Genomic DNA, 17,883 nt, shown 5'->3' with positions numbered 1-17,883 from the left:
ATCTCTGTACTGTAGAGTGAGTGTTAGACCTATCTCTGTGTTGTAGAGTGAGTGTTAGACCTATCTGTGTTGTAGAGTGAGTGACCTATCTCTGTGTTGTAGAGTGGGTGTTAGACCTATCTCTGTGTTGTAGAGTGGGTGTTAGACCTATCTCTGTGTTGTAGAGTGAGTGTTAGACCTATCTCTGTGTTGTAGAGTGAGTGTTAGACCTATCTCTGTGCTGTAGAGCGGGTGTTAGACTTATCTCTGTACTGTAGAGTGAGTGTTAGACCTATCTCTGTGCTGTAGAGTGTTAGACCTATCTCTGTACTGTAGAGTGGGTGTTAGACCTATCTCTGTGTTGTAGAGTGAGTGTTAGACCTATCTCTGTGTTGTAGAGTGAGTGTTAGACCTATCTCTGTGTTGTAGAGTGGGTGTTAGACCTATCTCTGTACTGTAGAGTGAGTGTTAGACCTATCTCTGTACTGTAGAGTGAGTGTTAGACCTATCTCTGTGTTGTAGAGTGAGTGTTAGACCTATCTGTGTTGTAGAGTGAGTGACCTATCTCTGTGTTGTAGAGTGGGTGTTAGACCTATCTCTGTGTTGTAGAGTGGGTGTTAGACCTATCTCTGTACTGTAGAGTGGGTGTTAGACCTATCTCTGTGTTGTAGAGTGAGTGTTAGACCTATCTCTGTGTTGTAGAGTGAGTGTTAGACCTATCTCTGTGTTGTAGAGTGAGTGTTAGACCTATCTCTGTACTGTAGAGTGAGTGTTAGACCTATCTCTGTACTGTAGAGTGAGTGTTAGACCTATCTCTGTGTTGTAGAGTGGGTGTTAGACCTATTTCTGTGTTGTAGAGTGAGTGTTAGACCTATCTCTGTGCTGTAGAGTGGGTGTTAGACCTATCTCTGTACTGTAGAGTGGGTGTTAGACCTATTTCTGTGTTGTAGAGTGGGTGTTAGACCTATCTCTGTACTGTAGAGTGGGTGTTAGACCTATCTCTGTGTTGTAGAGAGTGTTAGACCTATCTCTGTGTTGTAGAGTGTTAGACCTATCTCTGTACTGTAGAGTGGGTGTTAGACCTATCTCTGTACTGTAGAGTGGGTGTTAGACTTATCTCTGTGTTGTAGAGTGGGTGTTAGACCTATCTCTGTGTTGTAGAGTGAGTGTTAGACCTATCTCTGTACTGTAGAGTGAGTGTTAGACCTATCTCTATGTTGTAGAGTGAGTGTTAGACCTATCTCTGTGTTGTAGAGTGTGTAGTGGTGTGTGAATGAGTGTGTAGCGGTGTGTGGTGGTGTGAGTGTGTGTAGTGGTGTGTGTGGTGGTGTGAGTGTGTGTAGCGGTGTGTGTAGCGGTGTGTGTGTAGCGGTATGTGTGGTGGTGGTGCTGTGTGTGAGTGTGTGTAGCGGTGTGCGTGGTGTGTGGTGCTGTGTGAGTGTGTGTAGCGGTGTGAGTGTAGCGGTGTGTGTGTAGCATTGTGTGTGTGTGTAGCGGTGTGCGTGGTGTGTGGTGGTGGTGCTGTGTGTGAGTGAGTGTAGCGGTGTGAGTGTAGCGTTGTGTGTGTGGTGGCGAGTGGTGGTGAGTCGTGGTGTGTGACTTTTGTCTTTGTGTGCGGGGGGGTGGGGGTGGGGGGAACCTCTTTCTTTGTGACTTTGTGGTCCTGTCTGGGATTTTTTTTACCACCAACCCCACCCACCAACACCACCCACCACCACCAACCCCACCCACCAACACCACCACCCGCCCCCAACGATGCGTCGCCCAGCGGTAACGTGATGCGTGGCTGGCTGGCTACGTGACGTCTCGCGATGCGTGGCTCTCTCCGTGTGTCACCAACCCCCTCCCCCATCACCAACCTCCCCACCACCACCACCACCACCGACCCCACGCACAGTCCCCCCCCTTTGCCCGCCGACCCACGGCCGCTGTACAGAATTATTGGGAGAGAGGTGACGGCGATGGGGCACGGGACATGGGCGGCGGCCTCCCGCGACCTCGCTCTGCGCCGTTACTCGTCGTGGATGGGTTTCTTATTTTGTGTTGTTTTATAATAAAACCGTGCAGGTAGACGCAGCAGCACGTGCGTGCGTGTTGTTGTTGATGTTGTTGTTGATGTTGATGTTGTTGATGTTGTTGTTGATGTTGTTGATGTTGTTGATGTTGTTGTTGATGTTGTTGATGTTGTTGATGTTGTTGTTGATGTTGATGTTGTTGATGTTGATGTTGTTGTTGATGTTGTTGTTGATGTTGTTGTTGATGTTGTTGTTGATGTTGTTGTTGATGTTGTTGATGTTGTTGTTGTTGATGTTGTTGTTGATGTTGTTGATGTTGTTGATGTTGTTGTTGATGTTGTTGTTGATGTTGTTGTTGATGTTGTTGATGTTGTTGTTGATGTTGTTGTTGATGTTGTTGTTGATGTTGTTGTTGCTTCTGCGGCAAAAACAACCCCGGCGCAACCTCGGTTTAGCACGTAGCAGGCTTTCGCGACCAATGTTACCCGCATTGAAGGTGTGGTTTTTTTTTTGGGGGGGTGGTTGTTTAGACCGCGTTAGTTACGATCGGAATCGGAAAGGGTTTTATGTTCGCCGTGAAAGTTTCACGCGGACACGGAGTTTACCTTGGCAGGATGGTGCGCACATTCAGCATATAGGAATCTAGAATCTTGATGAAGTGGTGAACAAGTATTACTATAATAAGGGTTCAAGGTCGAACTAACACCAAGGGGCTAAAGTAGATACAATTTAATAAATGTCGAATATAAAATAGCTATAAGATACAATACAATATATGACGCTGGAGATGTAATCACCGGCGAAACGCCGTGCTACTCAAAACTGTAAATGCCGTGGATTCACTCAACAACACCACCGGTATGGGGCTAAAGTGGTGAACTCATTTGTTCTTTTGTCAACGTGACACTTTATTTTTGCCGATTGGCCGTGTCGGGTGGTGGAGGATTACGACACATTCATAAATAACGCGATCTGACCCACAAAAAACCTTTATTATGAACCCCCTACCTCCTCGCGGTGCCGGACGGGCAACGCTGTCGTGGACAGTGCCGTGGGGGGAGGGCCAATTCCGATTGGCCTTTCCCCTCATGGCGTCTGTGACCACCACAGCGGCTAAATGGGGGCTCTGGACGGGTGCGAGGGGCTGGTACCACTAAACCACAACTGAAAAATATCTAACTAATAAGCTTGTGCCGGAGGCCCCGGGGGGGACAGGCGTCTATGACGTCTCCTGGCCAAACCCCATTTGACGGAGCCAGGAGACTGAATCTCTACCCTCGGGGCTCCTCCAGGAGCAACAAAAAGCCACTACGTGTGGCCACGTGGAATGTTCGAACGCTCACTGCGGAGGAGAGGCTGCCACTCCTCTGTCGGGAGCTGGACCGGTACCGCCTGGATCTCTGCGGTATTCAGGAGGTTCGGTGGACCGGCTCTGGCTCCTGCCGCTGTGAGGGGTGGACAGTCCTCTACTCGGGGCAGGAGACTGTCAAACAACAGGGTGTGGCTCTTCTTTTGAACAAAAGAATGAAGGGGGCGTGGCGGTGAGGTGTGGGAAGCTTTAAGCCCCAGGCTACTTTGGGCTCGCCTTCCCATCAGCCGGAGGCGAGGAATGGTGGTCGTGGTTACTTATGCCCCCACCGAAGACGAACATCCGTGGAGGGATGCAGGCAAAGCCGATGAGTCAGATGCCTTCGATGACCTGTCACAGGTGCTGGCAAAAGTGGGCCCTTGGGATAGAGTCATCTTCTTGGTTGACTTCAATGCCCGAGTTGGTCATGATGCTGGCACCTGGTCTGGAGTGATTGGAGGGCATGGGCACGATCAGCTCAATAACAACGGTAGGAGGCTGCTAGATTTTTGTGCAGCCCATGGACTTGTAATTACCAACACGCTGTTCTGGCATCGGTGCATCCACACCACATCATGGATGCATGCCGGGTCCAAGCAAAAACATCTGCTGGACTACGTAGTGACGGAACAGCGGATACGGGCCCATGTCCTTGACACGAGGACCTACCGTGGAACTGATCTGCCCACTGCCCATCGACTTGTCATCTGTAAGATGCACCTGCCATTCTTCCACTCCGGTGGTGTGTTTATCCTCAGTACCCCATTCAAACACTTAGTGACCTGGTCTCAGCTAGCTGATGAAAGTTGCAAGCGAGAATTTCATCATCGCTTGCAGCTGGGGTTGGCATTGTCCCCCACTCCTGATGTCGAGGGGAAATGGGCGAAGTTTAGGACTGTGACTCATGCAGCTGCAATGGCTGCTTTGGGTACACGGCTCAGACCTCCCCAGAGACCCTGGCTGACAGAGGAGGTGTTCAAGCTCTCATCGGCTATCCCACGTCGGAGAATGAGGAAGCTTATCGCAGCCTTCGCTCGGAGGTTCGGAGAGCCGTGAGGCGCTGCAAGGATGGGTGGTGGTCGCGGGTTGCTGAGGAGATGGAGTCTGCCTCAGTGGCCCGTGATCACAAATCTCTATTTAACTCCATCAAAAAAGTAACCTGCAGCCCCACACCTATTACCATCATTAGGGGAAAGAACGATGATCCAATCTCCGACCCCCAGGAACAGGTTTGCAGATTTGCTGAGCATTTCTGAGGCCGAAACAGCTTTTGTTTGACCGGATCGAGGGGGCTAAACGGGCGAGGCACGGGCTGGAGAAGAGATGGAATGATGTGGTACAGGAGGACGTGGAGCTGAGTGGACTTGCCGATGACTGGTACCAGCGGTGTCAAGATCGGCCTCTGTGGAGGAGGCTCGTGAAGGATGCTACTGGGCAGTTGGAAGCAGTCGCCCTCCAACAACAATGGAGGCGGAGGAGCGACGCTTACAACAACGAGCGGAGTGCCGGGTGGCTAAAGCACAGCAGGTTTGCACAGTAGGGGGCACAGTTGGTGCATCAGCCAGTCATCTCAGTCAGTCGACCCGTGGCACTTGGGTCTGCCCCATGACCTCCTGCCAGCGGGCGTTCGACACTTCACGTGGCCTCAAAGTGCACATGGCCTGGCACAAGCGTGGTGGTGACATCACCGCCACTGAGTAGCGAATGGCGGTTGTTGTTGTATAGTAGTGTATTATATTGTAGTGTATTATAGTGTAGTGTATGGTAGTGTAATATAGTGTAATGTATAGTGTAGTGTATAGTGTAGTGCATAGCGTAGTGTATAGCGTAGTGTATAGTTGTGTAGTGTATAGTCGTGTAGTGTACGGTGTAGTATATAGTGGTCTAGTGTAGTGTATAGTAGTGTAGTGTACAGTGTAGTATATAGTGGTGTAGTATATAGTGGTCTAGTGTAGTGTATAGTAGTGTAGTGTACAGTGTAGTATATAGTGGTGTAGTATATAGTGGTCTAGTGTAGTGTATAGTAGTGTAGTGTACAGTGTAGTATATGGTGGTGTAGTATATAGTGGTCTAGTGTAGTGTACAGTGTAGTATATAGTGGTGTAGTATATAGTGGTATAGTGTAGTGTATAGTAGTGTAGTGTACAGTGTAGTATATAGTGGTGTAGTATATAGTGGTCTAGTGTAGTGTATAGTAGTGTAGTGTACAGTGTAGTATATAGTGGTCTAGTGTAGTGTATAGTAGTGTACAGTGTAGTATATAGTGGTGTAGTATATAGTGGTCTAGTGTAGTGTATAGTAGTGTAGTGTACAGTGTAGTATATAGTGGTCTAGTGTAGTGTATAGTAGTGTACAGTGTAGTATATAGTGGTGTAGTATATAGTGGTCTAGTGTAGTGTATAGTAGTGTAGTGTACAGTGTAGTATATAGTGGTATAGTATATAATGGTCTTGTGTAGTGTATAGTAGTGTAGTGTACAGTGTAGTATATAGTGGTGTAGTATATAGTGGTCTAGTGTGGTGTATAGTAGTGTACAGTGTAGTATATAGTGGTATAGTGTAGTGTATAGTAGTGTAGTGTATAGTGTAGTATATAGTGGTATAGTGTATAATAGTGTAGTATATAGTGGTCTAGTGTAGTATATAGTGGTGTAGTATATAGTGGTCTAGTGTATAGTAGTGTAGTGTACAGTGTAGTATATAGTGGTCTAGTGTAGTATATAATGGTGTAGTATATAGTGGTCTAGTGTAGTGTATAGTAGTGTACAGTGTAGTATATAGTGGTCTAGTGTAGTGTATAGTAGTGTAGTGTACAGTGTAGTATATAGTGGTCTAGTGTAGTGTATAGTAGTGTACAGTGTAGTATATAGTAGTTGGTGTACAGTATAGTATATAGTGGTATAGTGTAGTGTCTAGTATTGTAGTGTACAGTGTAGTATATAGTGGTATAGTGTAGTGTATAGTAGTCTAGTGTAGTATATAGTGGTGTAGTATATAGTGGTATAGTGTACAGTGTAGTATATAGTGTAGTGTATAGTAGTGTAGTGTACAGTGTAGTATATAGTGGTATAGTGTAGTGTATAGTAGTGTAGTGTACAGTGTAGTATATAGTAGTGTAGTATATAGTGGTCTAGTGTAGTGTATAGTAGTGTACAGTGTAGTATATAGTGGTAGTGTAGTGTATAGTAGTGTACAGTGTAGTATATAGTGGTGTAGTATATAGTGGTGTAGTGTATAGTGTATAATAGTGTAGTATATAGTGGTCTAGTGTAGTATATAGTGGTGTAGTATATAGTGTAGTGTATAGTAGTGTACAGTGTAGTATATAGTGGTCTAGTGTAGTGTATAGTAGTGTAGTGTACAGTGTAGTATGTAGTGGTGTAGTATAAAGTGGTCTAGTGTAGTGTATAGTAGTGTAGTGTACAGTGTAGTATATAGTGGTGTAGTATATAGTGGTATAGTAGTGTATAGTAGTGTACAGTGTAGTATATAGTGGTGTAGTATATAGTGGTATAGTGTAGTGTATAGTAGTGTAGTGTACAGTGTAGTATATAGTGGTCTAGTGTAGTTTATAGTAGTGTAGTGTACAGTGTAGTATATAGTGTACAGTGTAGTATATAGTGGTCTAGTGTAGTGTTTAGTAGTGTAGTGTACAGTGTAGTATATAGTGGTATAGTATATAGTGGTCTAGTGTAGTGTATAGTAGTGTAGTGTACAGTGTAGTATATAGTGTAGTGTAGTGTACAGTGTAGTTTATAGTGGTCTAGTGTAGTGTATAGTAGTGTACAGTGTAGTATATAGTGGTATAGTGTATAGTGTATAGTAGTGTAGTATATAGTGGTCTAGTGTACAGTGTAGTATATAGTGGTATAGTGTAGTGTGGTGTACAGTGTAGTATATAGTGGTCTAGTGTAGTGTATAGTAGTGTACAGTGTAGTATATAGTGGTATAGTGTATAGTGTATAGTAGTGTAGTATATAGTGGTCTAGTGTAGTATATAGTGGTGTAGTATATAGTGGTCTAGTGTATAGTAGTGTAGTGTACAGTGTAGTATATAGTGGTATAGTGTAGTGTATAGTAGTGTAGTGTACAGTGTAGTATATAGTGCTATAGTGTAGTGTATAGTAGTGTAGTGTACAGTGTAGTATATAGTTGTGTAGTATATAGTGGTCTTGTGTAGTGTATAGTAGTGTAGTGTACAGTGTAGTATATAGTGGTATAGTGTAGTGTATAGTAGTGTAGTGTACAGTGTAGTATATAGTGGTGTAGTATATAGTGGTCTTGTGTAGTGTATAGTAGTGTAGTGTACAGTGTAGTATATAGTGGTATAGTGTAGTGTATAGTAGTGTAGTGTACAGTGTAGTATATAGTGGTGTAGTATATAGTGGTCTAGTATAGTAGTGTAGTGTACAGTGTAGTATATAGTGGTGTAGTATATAGTGGTCTAGTGTAGTGTATAGTAGTGTAGTGTACAGTGTAGTATATAGTGGTCTAGTGTAGTGTATAGTAGTGTACAGTGTAGTATATAGTGGTGTAGTGTAGTGTATAGTAGTGTAGTGTACAGTGTAGTATATAGTGGTCTAGTGTAGTGTATAGTAGTGTACAGTGTAGTATATAGTGGTGTAGTATATAGTGGTATAGTGTACAATGTAGTATATAGTGTAGTGTATAGTAGTGTAGTGTACAGTGTAGTATATAGTGGTGTAGTATATAGTGGTCTAGTGTATAGTAGTGTACAGTGTAGTATATAGTGGTGTAGTATATAGTGGTATAGTGTAGTGTATAGTAGTGTAGTGTACAGTGTAGTATATAGTGGTCTAGTGTAGTGTATAGTAGTGTACAGTGTAGTATATAGTGGTCTAGTGTAGTGTATAGTAGTGTACAGTGTAGTATATAGTGGTGTAGTATATAGTGGTCTAGTATAGTGTATAGTAGTGTACAGTGTAGTATATAGTGTAGTGTATAGTAGTGTACAGTGTAGTATATCGTGGTGTAGTATATAGTGGTCTAGTGTATAGTAGTGTACAGTGTAGTATATAGTGGTATAGTGTACAGTGTACAGCGTGAACACATTCGCGGACGGCTGCGTGATCCGCCTTCGGCGACCGGTAAGAACGCCTTTCGGTGAGCCTCATCCTGGCCACATCGAGAGCAGCCGGGGGGGGGGGGGGGGGTCACGGTGACCTTTTCGGGTGATTCCGTCGGGGGTTAAACAAGCGGGGAACCGGAATTGAAAAGCGGCGTGCGGTAAAACCTCGGCTTGCGCGTCACTTGGTCGGCGAGTGTTTCGCAAGACGGGCAGCACTCCCTTGAGCGAATTGTTGCTTGAGTGAACACTAGCCGTCGTGCAGCGCGCACGTGCTACTGCTGAGCGTCACGTGATCACCCAACCGACACGTGCGTCGGTTCCTTGATGCTCAGAGTTGCTTTGGTGTTTTTGCAGAGCGCGGGTACCGGTAAAAAAAAAGCGAATTTTTGGCTCCGCGCGACCCAAAGGCGTTTTCCGCGTCCGCCCGATCGCCAGAGGAGACCTTCTGGAGAAATGAGATTGAGGGGGCGTCGAGAGAGGCTGAAGGCCGGGACCCCGCTAACGCTAGCTTGAGCGGTCTTTGGGGGGGCGGGAGGGGGGGGGGGTGGGGGTGGGGGCGAGAGCGGTGTCTCTGTGTGGACCCCCCCCACCCAATCCCCGCCCCGGGGGCTGCCGTGATGTCGACCCGCTTAGGCGGCGGTGAGGGATGGAAAGGGACGCGGCCCGGTTGAGGGAGCGAACGAGCGACGGACCGCGGATCCTCGGCATAACCGAGACAGATTTGTTGTTGTTGTTGTTGTTGCTGCGGTTGCGCGAGCGGGCTGCGATGACGTGGAAGAAGGCGAGAGGTCGCCCGGCCTTCGTTTACAACACCACAGATTTTGTAGGGCAGTGGCCAGCGGCGTCCATGTCACGCTCGCCCCCTCCGGGCGCGATGACGTCACGGGCGGTGACGTCACGGGCGGTGACGTCACGGGCGATGACGTCACGGGCGGTGACGTCACGCACGCGGGGGGGGGTAGGGACGGTGACGTCATGTCCCCCCCCCCGGGGTATTTAAGCTGGAACCGGTCAACGTGTTCGAGGTCGTTTGGAGAGTCTGAAGGGTGGAAGTCCGGGACCCAGCTGTAGGGGGGGGGGGGGAAATTAGCACGGGGCTGGTGTAGCCCCGTGGATGTGTACTAGCGATCTCACGGTACCATTAGCACGGGGCTGGTGTAGCCCATGGATCTGTGTGCGAGCGATCTCACGGTACCATTAGCACGGGGCTGGTGTAGCTCGTGGATGTGTGTGCGAGCGATCTCACAGTACCATTAGCACGGGGCTGCTGTAGCCCGTGGATGTGTGTGCGAGCGATCTTACGGTACCATTAGCACGGGGCTGGTGTAGCTCGTGGATGTATTAGCGATCTCACGGTACCATTAGCACGGGGCTGGTGTAGCCCGTGGATGTGTGTGCGAGCGATCTCACGGTACCATTAGCACGGGGCTGGTGTAGCCCGTGGATGTGTGTGCGAGCGATCTCACGGTACCATTAGCACGGGGCTGGTGTAACCCCGTGAATGTGTATTAGCGATCTCACGGTACCATTAGCACTGGGCTGGTGTAACCCCGTGGATGTGTACGAGCGATCTCACGGTACCATTAGCACTGGGCTGGTGTAGCCCCGTGGATGTATTGCGATCTTACAGTACCATTAGCACGGGGCTGGTGTAGCCCCGTGGATGTGTGCGAGCGATCTCACGGTACCATTAGCACGTGGCTGGTGTAGTCCGTAGATGTGTGTGCGAGCGATCTTACGGTACCATTAGCACGGGGCTGGTGTAACCCCGTAGATGTGTGTGCGAGCGATCTCACAGTACCATTAGCACGGGGCTGGTGTAGCCCATGGATGTGTACGAGCGGTCTCACGGTACCATTAGCACGGGGCTGCTGTACCCCGTGGATGTATTAGCGATATCACAGTACCATTAGCACGGGGCTGATGTAGCCCATGGGTGTGTGTGCGAGCGATCTCACGGTACCATTAGCACGTGGCTGGTGTAGCCCTGTGGATGTGTACTAGCGGTCTCACGGTACCATTAGCACGTGGCTGGTGTAGCCCCGTGGATGTGTGTGCGAGCGATCTCACGGTACCATTAGCACCGGGCTGGTGTAGCCCGTGGATGTATTAGCGATCTTACAGTACCATTAGCACGGGGCTGGTGTAGCCCCGTGGATGTTTGTGAGCAATCTCACGGTACCATTAGCACGGGGCTGCTGTAGTCCGTGGATGTATTAGCGATCTCACGGTACCATTAGCACGGGGCTGGTATAGCTCGTGGATGTGTACTAGCGATCTCACAGTACCATTAGCACTGGGCTGGTGTAGCCCTGTGGATGTGTGTACGAGAGATCTCACGGTACCATTAGCACTGGGCTGGTGTAGCCCCGTGGATGTGTGTGCGAGCGATCTCACGGTACCATTAGCACGGGGCTGGTGTAGTCCGTGGATGTGTACTAGCGATCTCACGGTACCATTAGCACGGGGCTGGTGTAGCCCATGGGTGTGTGTGCGAGCGATCTCACGGTACCATTAGCACGGGGCTGGTGTAGTCCGTGGATGTGTGTACGAGCGATCTCACGGTACCATTAGCACGGGGCTGGTGTAGCCCCGTGGGTGTTTGTACTAGCGATCTCACGGTACCATTAGCACGGGGCTGGTGTAACCCCGTGGATGTGTGCTAGCGATCTTACAGTACCATTAGCACGGGGCTGGTGTAGTCCGTGGATGTGTTTGCGAGCGGTCTCACGGTACCATTAGCACGGGGCTGGTGTAGCTCGTGGATGTGTATTAGCGATCTTACAGTACCATTAGCACGGGGCTGGTGTAGTCCGTGGATGTGTTTGCGAGCGGTCTCACGGTACCATTAGCACGGGGCTGGTGTAGCCCGTGGATGTTTGCGAGCGATCTCACGGTACCATTAGCACGGGGCTGGTGTAGCCCCGTGGATGTGTGTGCGAGCGATCTCACGGTACCATTAGCACGGGGCTGGTGTAGCCCCGTGTATGTGTGTGCGAGCGGTCTCACGGTACCATTAGCACGGGGCTGGTGTAGCCCCGTGGATGTGTGTACTAGCGATCTCACGGTACCATTAGCACGGGGCTGGTGTAGGCCGTGGATGTGTGCGAGGGATCTCACGGTACCATTAGCACGTGGCTGCTGTAGCCCCGTGGATGTGTGTGCGAGCGATCTCACGGTACCATTAGCACGGGGCTGGTGTAACCCCGTGGATGTTTGCGAGCGATCTCACGGTACCCCCATACCCCTGGGGGGGGGGGCGCGGGGGGGGGGGGACAAGTGAAATATTCCACCCCTCACGTCAGTTGCTGCTGCCGCAAGCCTCCTAATGAACCCTTGGCGAAGGCCCTTGGCCCAGACGACGGTGCCTTTAGTGTCATCGTCTTCCGCCTCAGCACGCGTGCAGGCGGGGTTCACGGGACGCCGAGACGGTGGAGCTCGGGGCAGCACTGCTCATTCGAGCTTGCCAGGGGTACGGCCCCCCACCCCTTGGGGCTCCACCGACCTCGTTCCTGCGCTCCAAGTTCCTCCCGGCCACGGCCACGGCACAGATAGCGGCACCCCGGCCCAAGCAGACGGACCGGCGCCTTGAGTAGGGGCCCCGAGGCCCCGGAGCACCGGGGCCTCGGCCGCCAGCTCACCCTCCCGGCCCTCGCAAGGGACAGCGGTCACACAGTTGGGGGTGGGGAGGGGGGGAGGTCCGCCAGGGTCTATCCTAGCAGGCCTTGGTTCTTCACTCTAGGCCCCAACGCTCTGCCCGCCCCACCCCCAGCTACTCCGGCTCCCACGAGCCCTTCATTACCCAGGCACCGCTGAGGCTCCGGGGCTGTAGCTGGACGTGGTTTGAGGCCGTGCGTGTTGTTACCTTCCCCTACGCGCGCGCGTAGGGTGACGACACAGCAGGCGTTAGCGACGCTAGCTGCAGGCCTCTTCAGCAAGGCCCAGGGCCTTACGCCTTGCCATGTTGACGCTGCGTTCTTAGCTCTTTCGGTAAAGTCACGTTGAAGGGAAACAATAAGATGATTTAAAAATGATATATATAAAAAACATTGTTTTATATATATACAAAAAAAACATTGTTTTATATATATTTTGTTATTTTATTGTTTTATATAAAAAAAACATTGTTTTATATATATTTTGTTATTTTATTGTTTTATATAAAAACATTGTTTTACATATATTTTGTTATTTTATTGTTTTATATAAAAAAACATTGTTTTATATATATTTTGTTATTTTATTGCTTTATATAAAAAACATTGTTTTATATATTTTGTTATTTTATTGTTTTATATAAAAAAACATTGTTTTATATATATTGTTATTTTATTGTTTTATATAAAAAACATTGTTTTATATATATTTTGTTATTTTATTGTTTTATATAAAAAACATTGTTTTATATATATTTTGTTATTTTATTGCTTTATATATAAAACATTGTTTTATATATATTTTGTTATTTTATTGCTTTATATATAAAACATTGTTTTATATATATTTTGTTATTTTATTGCTTTATATATAAAACATTGTTTTATATATATTTTGTTATTTTATTGTTTTATATAAAAAAACATTGTTTTATATATATTTTGTTATTTTATTGCTTTATATATGTAAAACATTGTTTTATATATATATTTTGTTATTTTATTGTTTTATATAAAAAACATTGTTTTATATATATTTTGTTATTTTATTGTTTTATATAAAAAAAACATTGTTTTACATATATTTTGTTATTTTATTGTTTTATATAAAAAACATTGTTTTATATATATTTTGTTATTTTATTGTTTTATATAAAAAACATTGTTTTATATATATTTTGTAATTTTATTGCTTTATATATAAAACATTGTTTTATATATATTTTGTTATTTTATTGTTTTATATAAAAAAAACATTGTTTTACATATATTTTGTTATTTTATTGTTTTATATATAAAACATTGTTTTACATATATTTTGTTATTTTATTGTTTTATATATAAAACATTGTTTTACATATATTTTGTTATTTTATTGTTTTATATAAAAAAAACATTGTTTTACATAAATTTTGTTATTTTATTGTTTTATATAAAAAACATTGTTTTAAATATATTTTGTTATTTTATTGTTTTATATATAAAACATTGTTTTATATATATTTTGTTATTTTATTGTTTTATATATAAAACATTGTTTTACATATATTTTGTTATTTTATTGTTTTATATAAAAAACGTTGTTTTACATATATTTTGTTATTTTATTGTTTTATATAAAAAACATTGTTTTACATATATTTTGTTATTTTATTGCTTTATATAAAAAACATTGTTGTATATATATTTTGTTATTTTATTGCTTTATATATAAAACATTGTTTTACATATATTTTGTTATTTTATTGTTTTATATATAAAACATTGTTTTACATATATTTTGTTATTTTATTGTTTTATATAAAAACATTGTTTTATATATATTTTGCTATTTTATTGTTTTATATAAAAAAAACATTGTTTTACATATATTTTGTTATTTTATTGCTTTATATATAAAACATTGTTTTATATATATTTTGTTATTTTATTGTTTTATATATAAAACATTGTTTTACATATATTTTGTTATTTTATTGTTTTATATAAAAAACGTTGTTTTACATATATTTTGTTATTTTATTGTTTTATATAAAAAACATTGTTTTACATATATTTTGTTATTTTATTGCTTTATATAAAAAACATTGTTGTATATATATTTTGTTATTTTATTGCTTTATATATAAAACATTGTTTTACATATATTTTGTTATTTTATTGTTTTATATAAAAACATTGTTTTATATATATTTTGCTATTTTATTGTTTTATATAAAAAAAACATTGTTTTACATATATTTTGTTATTTTATTGCTTTATATATAAAACATTGTTTTATATATATTTTGTTATTTTATTGTTTTATATAAAAAACATTGTTTTATATATATTTTGTTATTTTATGGTTTTATATAAAAAACATTGTTTTATATATATTTTGTTATTTTATTGTTTTATATAAAAAAAACATTGTTTTACATATATTTTGTTATTTTATTGCTTTATATATAAAAACATTGTTTTACATATATTTTGTTATTTTATTGTTTTCCCTTCAACGTGACTTCACCGAAAGAGCTAACAATATGAATTACTGCGGACACGAAAGCTTTCAATCGTAATATTTACGCTATGTTACCCTATTGGTAAATTTTTGGGGGGGGGTTATTTTTTGATTGCATCTCGTAGCTGCTTTGTATTCAATATTTATTCAAAACATTTTTTTATTTTATTTTACATGCTCCAACCCCTCGGCATTAGCTAGACTTTGGTACCTTGGGGGTTATTTTTTTATTGCATCTCGTAGCTGCTTTGCATTCAATATTTATTCAAAAACATTTTTTATTTTATTTTACATGCTCCAACCCCTCGACGTCAGCTAGACTTTGGTACCTTGAGCACAGCTTAGACTTGTCATACCGCTGGATTTACGATTACTACATGTCCAATGTATGCACCTTCCTGCCCAAAGTGAATTCCTCGTCCGTGTGCGAACTTTCGTGGCGAAGGAAACCCCTTTGCGATTTGCGATTTGCGATGACGGAGCTTTGGAAGCGGTGGCAGCGAGCTTCAACGTTGTGTCGTCAAACCAGCCACCGCCCGACGCAGCAGCCGCTTGAGGGGCCGTCCATTAACGACGTCACACGAGTTTGGACGATTTGTGACCGCCACCGCTCCCCCCACCCCCACCCCCCCCACCCCCCCACCCCCCCCACCCCCCCCCACCCCCCCCCACCCCCCCAACCCCCCACCCCCGGCGCCTCTCTCGTCACGCGGCGTCACAAACAGTCAGATCCCCCACCCCCCCTCCTTAGATGTGACGTCACAAACAGTTAGATCCCCCCCCTTTATATATGACGTCACAAAGCTCTGCCCCACCCCCCCCCCCTTAGATTTTACGTCTCAAAGCTCCACCCCCCCCTCGGCTATGACGTCACAAAGCTCTACCCCACCCCCCTTAGATATGACGTCACAAACAGTTAGATCCCCCCCTTTATATATGACGTCACAAAGCTCTGCCCCACCCCCCCCCCCTTAGATATTACGTCTCAAAGCTCCACCCCCCCCTCGGCTATGACGTCACAAAGCTCTACCCCACCCCCCTTAGATATGACGTCACAAAGCTCTGCCCCACCCCTTGGATATGACGTCACAAAGCTATGCCACACCCCCTTAGATATGACGTCACAAAGCTCTGCCCCCCAGATATGACGTCACAAAGCTCTGCCCCACCCCCCCTTAGATATGACGTCACAAAGCTCTGCCCCACCCCCCTTAGATACGACGTCACAATGCCCTGCCCCACCCCACCCCCCTAGATATGACGTCACAAAGCTCTACCCACCCCCCCAGATATGACGTCACAAAGCTCTGCCCCACCCCCCCTTAGATATGACGTCACAAAGCTCTGACCCCCCCACCCCCTAGGTGCGTGACGTCATTTATGGACGGCCCCCTAAGTAACGTGGGAACCCGCTCCTTCCTATAGCCATCTAGGGCAGTTCACTAACACAAAACCTGACCCTGACGCTGCTGATGAGACACTGAATGTGGGAACCCGCTCCCTCCTATAGCCATCTAGGGCAGTTCACTAACACAAAACCTGGCTCTGACGCTGCTGATGAGACACTGAAAGTGGGAACCCGCTCCCTCCTATAGCCATCTAGGGCAGTTCACTAACACAAAACCTGGCTCTGACGCTGCTGATGAGACACTGAAAGTGGGAACCCGCTCCTTCCTATAGCCATCTAGGGCAGTTCACTAAAACAAAACCTGACTCTGACGCTGCTGATGAGACACTGAAAGTGGGAACCCGCTCCCTCCTATAGCCATCTAGGGCAGTTCACTATCACAAAACCTGGCTCTGACGCTGCTGATGAGACACTGAAAGTGGGAACCCGCTCCCTCCTATAGCCATCTAGGGCAGTTCACTAACACAAAACCTGGCTCTGACGCTGCTGATGAGACACTGAAAGTGGGAACCCGCTCCTTCCTATAGCCATCTAGGGCAGTTCACTAAAACAAAACCTGACTCTGACGCTGCTGATGAGACACTGAAAGTGGGAACCCGCTCCCTCCTATAGCCATCTAGGGCAGTTCACTAACACAAAACCTGACTCTGATGCTGCTGATGAGACACTGAAAGTGGGAACCCGCTCCCTCCTATAGCCATCTAGGGCAGTTCACTAACACAAAACCTGGCTCTGACGCTGCTGATGAGACTCTGAAAGTGGGAACCCGCTCCTTCCTATAGCCATCTAGGGCAGTTCACTAACACAAAACCTGGCTCTGACGCTGCTGATGAGACACTGAAAGTGGGAACCCGCTCCTTCCTATAGCCATCTAGGGCAGTTCACTAACACAAAACCTGACTCTGACGCTGCTGATGAGACACTGAAAGTGGGAACCCGCTCCCTCCTATAGCCATCTAGGGCAGTTCACTAACACAAAACCTGGCTCTGACGCTGCTGATGAGACTCTGAAAGTGGGAACCTGCTCCCTCCTATAGCCATCTAGGGCAGTTCACTAACACAAAACCTGGTTCTGACGCTGCTGATGAGACACTGAAAGTGGGAAACCCGCTCCTTTCTATAGCCATATAGGGCAGTTCACTAACACAAAACCTGGCTCGGACGCTGCTGATGAGACACTGAAAGTGGGAACCCGCTCCCTCCTATAGCCATCTAGGGCAGTTCACTAACACAAAAACCTGACTCTGACGCTGCTGATGAGACCCTGAAAGTGGGAACCCGCTCCTTCCTATAGCCATCTAGGGCAGTTCACTAACACAAAACCTGACTCTGACGCTGCTGATGAGACACTGAAAGTGGGAACCCGCTCCTTCCTATAGCCATCTAGGGCAGTTCACTAAGACAAAACCTGGCTCTGACGCTGCTGATGAGACGCGGAAAGTGGGAGCCCGCTCCCTCCTATAGCCATCTAGGGCAGTTCACTAACACAAAACCTGGCTCTGGCGCTGCTGATGAGACGCAGAAAGTGGGAACCCGCTCCCTCCTATAGCCATCTAGGGCAGTTCACTAACACAAAACCTGGTTCTGACGCTGCTGATGAGACACTGAAAGTGGGAAACCCGCTCCTTTCTATAGCCATATAGGGCAGTTCACTAACACAAAACCTGGCTCGGACGCTGCTGATGAGACACTGAAAGTGGGAACCCGCTCCCTCCTATAGCCATCTAGGGCAGTTCACTAACACAAAAACCTGACTCTGACGCTGCTGATGAGACCCTGAAAGTGGGAACCCGCTCCTTCCTATAGCCATCTAGGGCAGTTCACTAACACAAAACCTGACTCTGACGCTGCTGATGAGACACTGAAAGTGGGAACCCGCTCCT

This window comes from Petromyzon marinus, chromosome 84 (assembly GCF_048934315.1).
Source record: "Petromyzon marinus isolate PM22_M1 ecotype Great Lakes invasive population chromosome 84, UKy_Petmar_22M1.pri1.0, whole genome shotgun sequence".
In the NCBI taxonomy this organism is placed as follows: Eukaryota; Metazoa; Chordata; class Hyperoartia; order Petromyzontiformes; family Petromyzontidae; genus Petromyzon; species Petromyzon marinus.
This window is presented reverse-complemented; position numbering follows the sequence as displayed.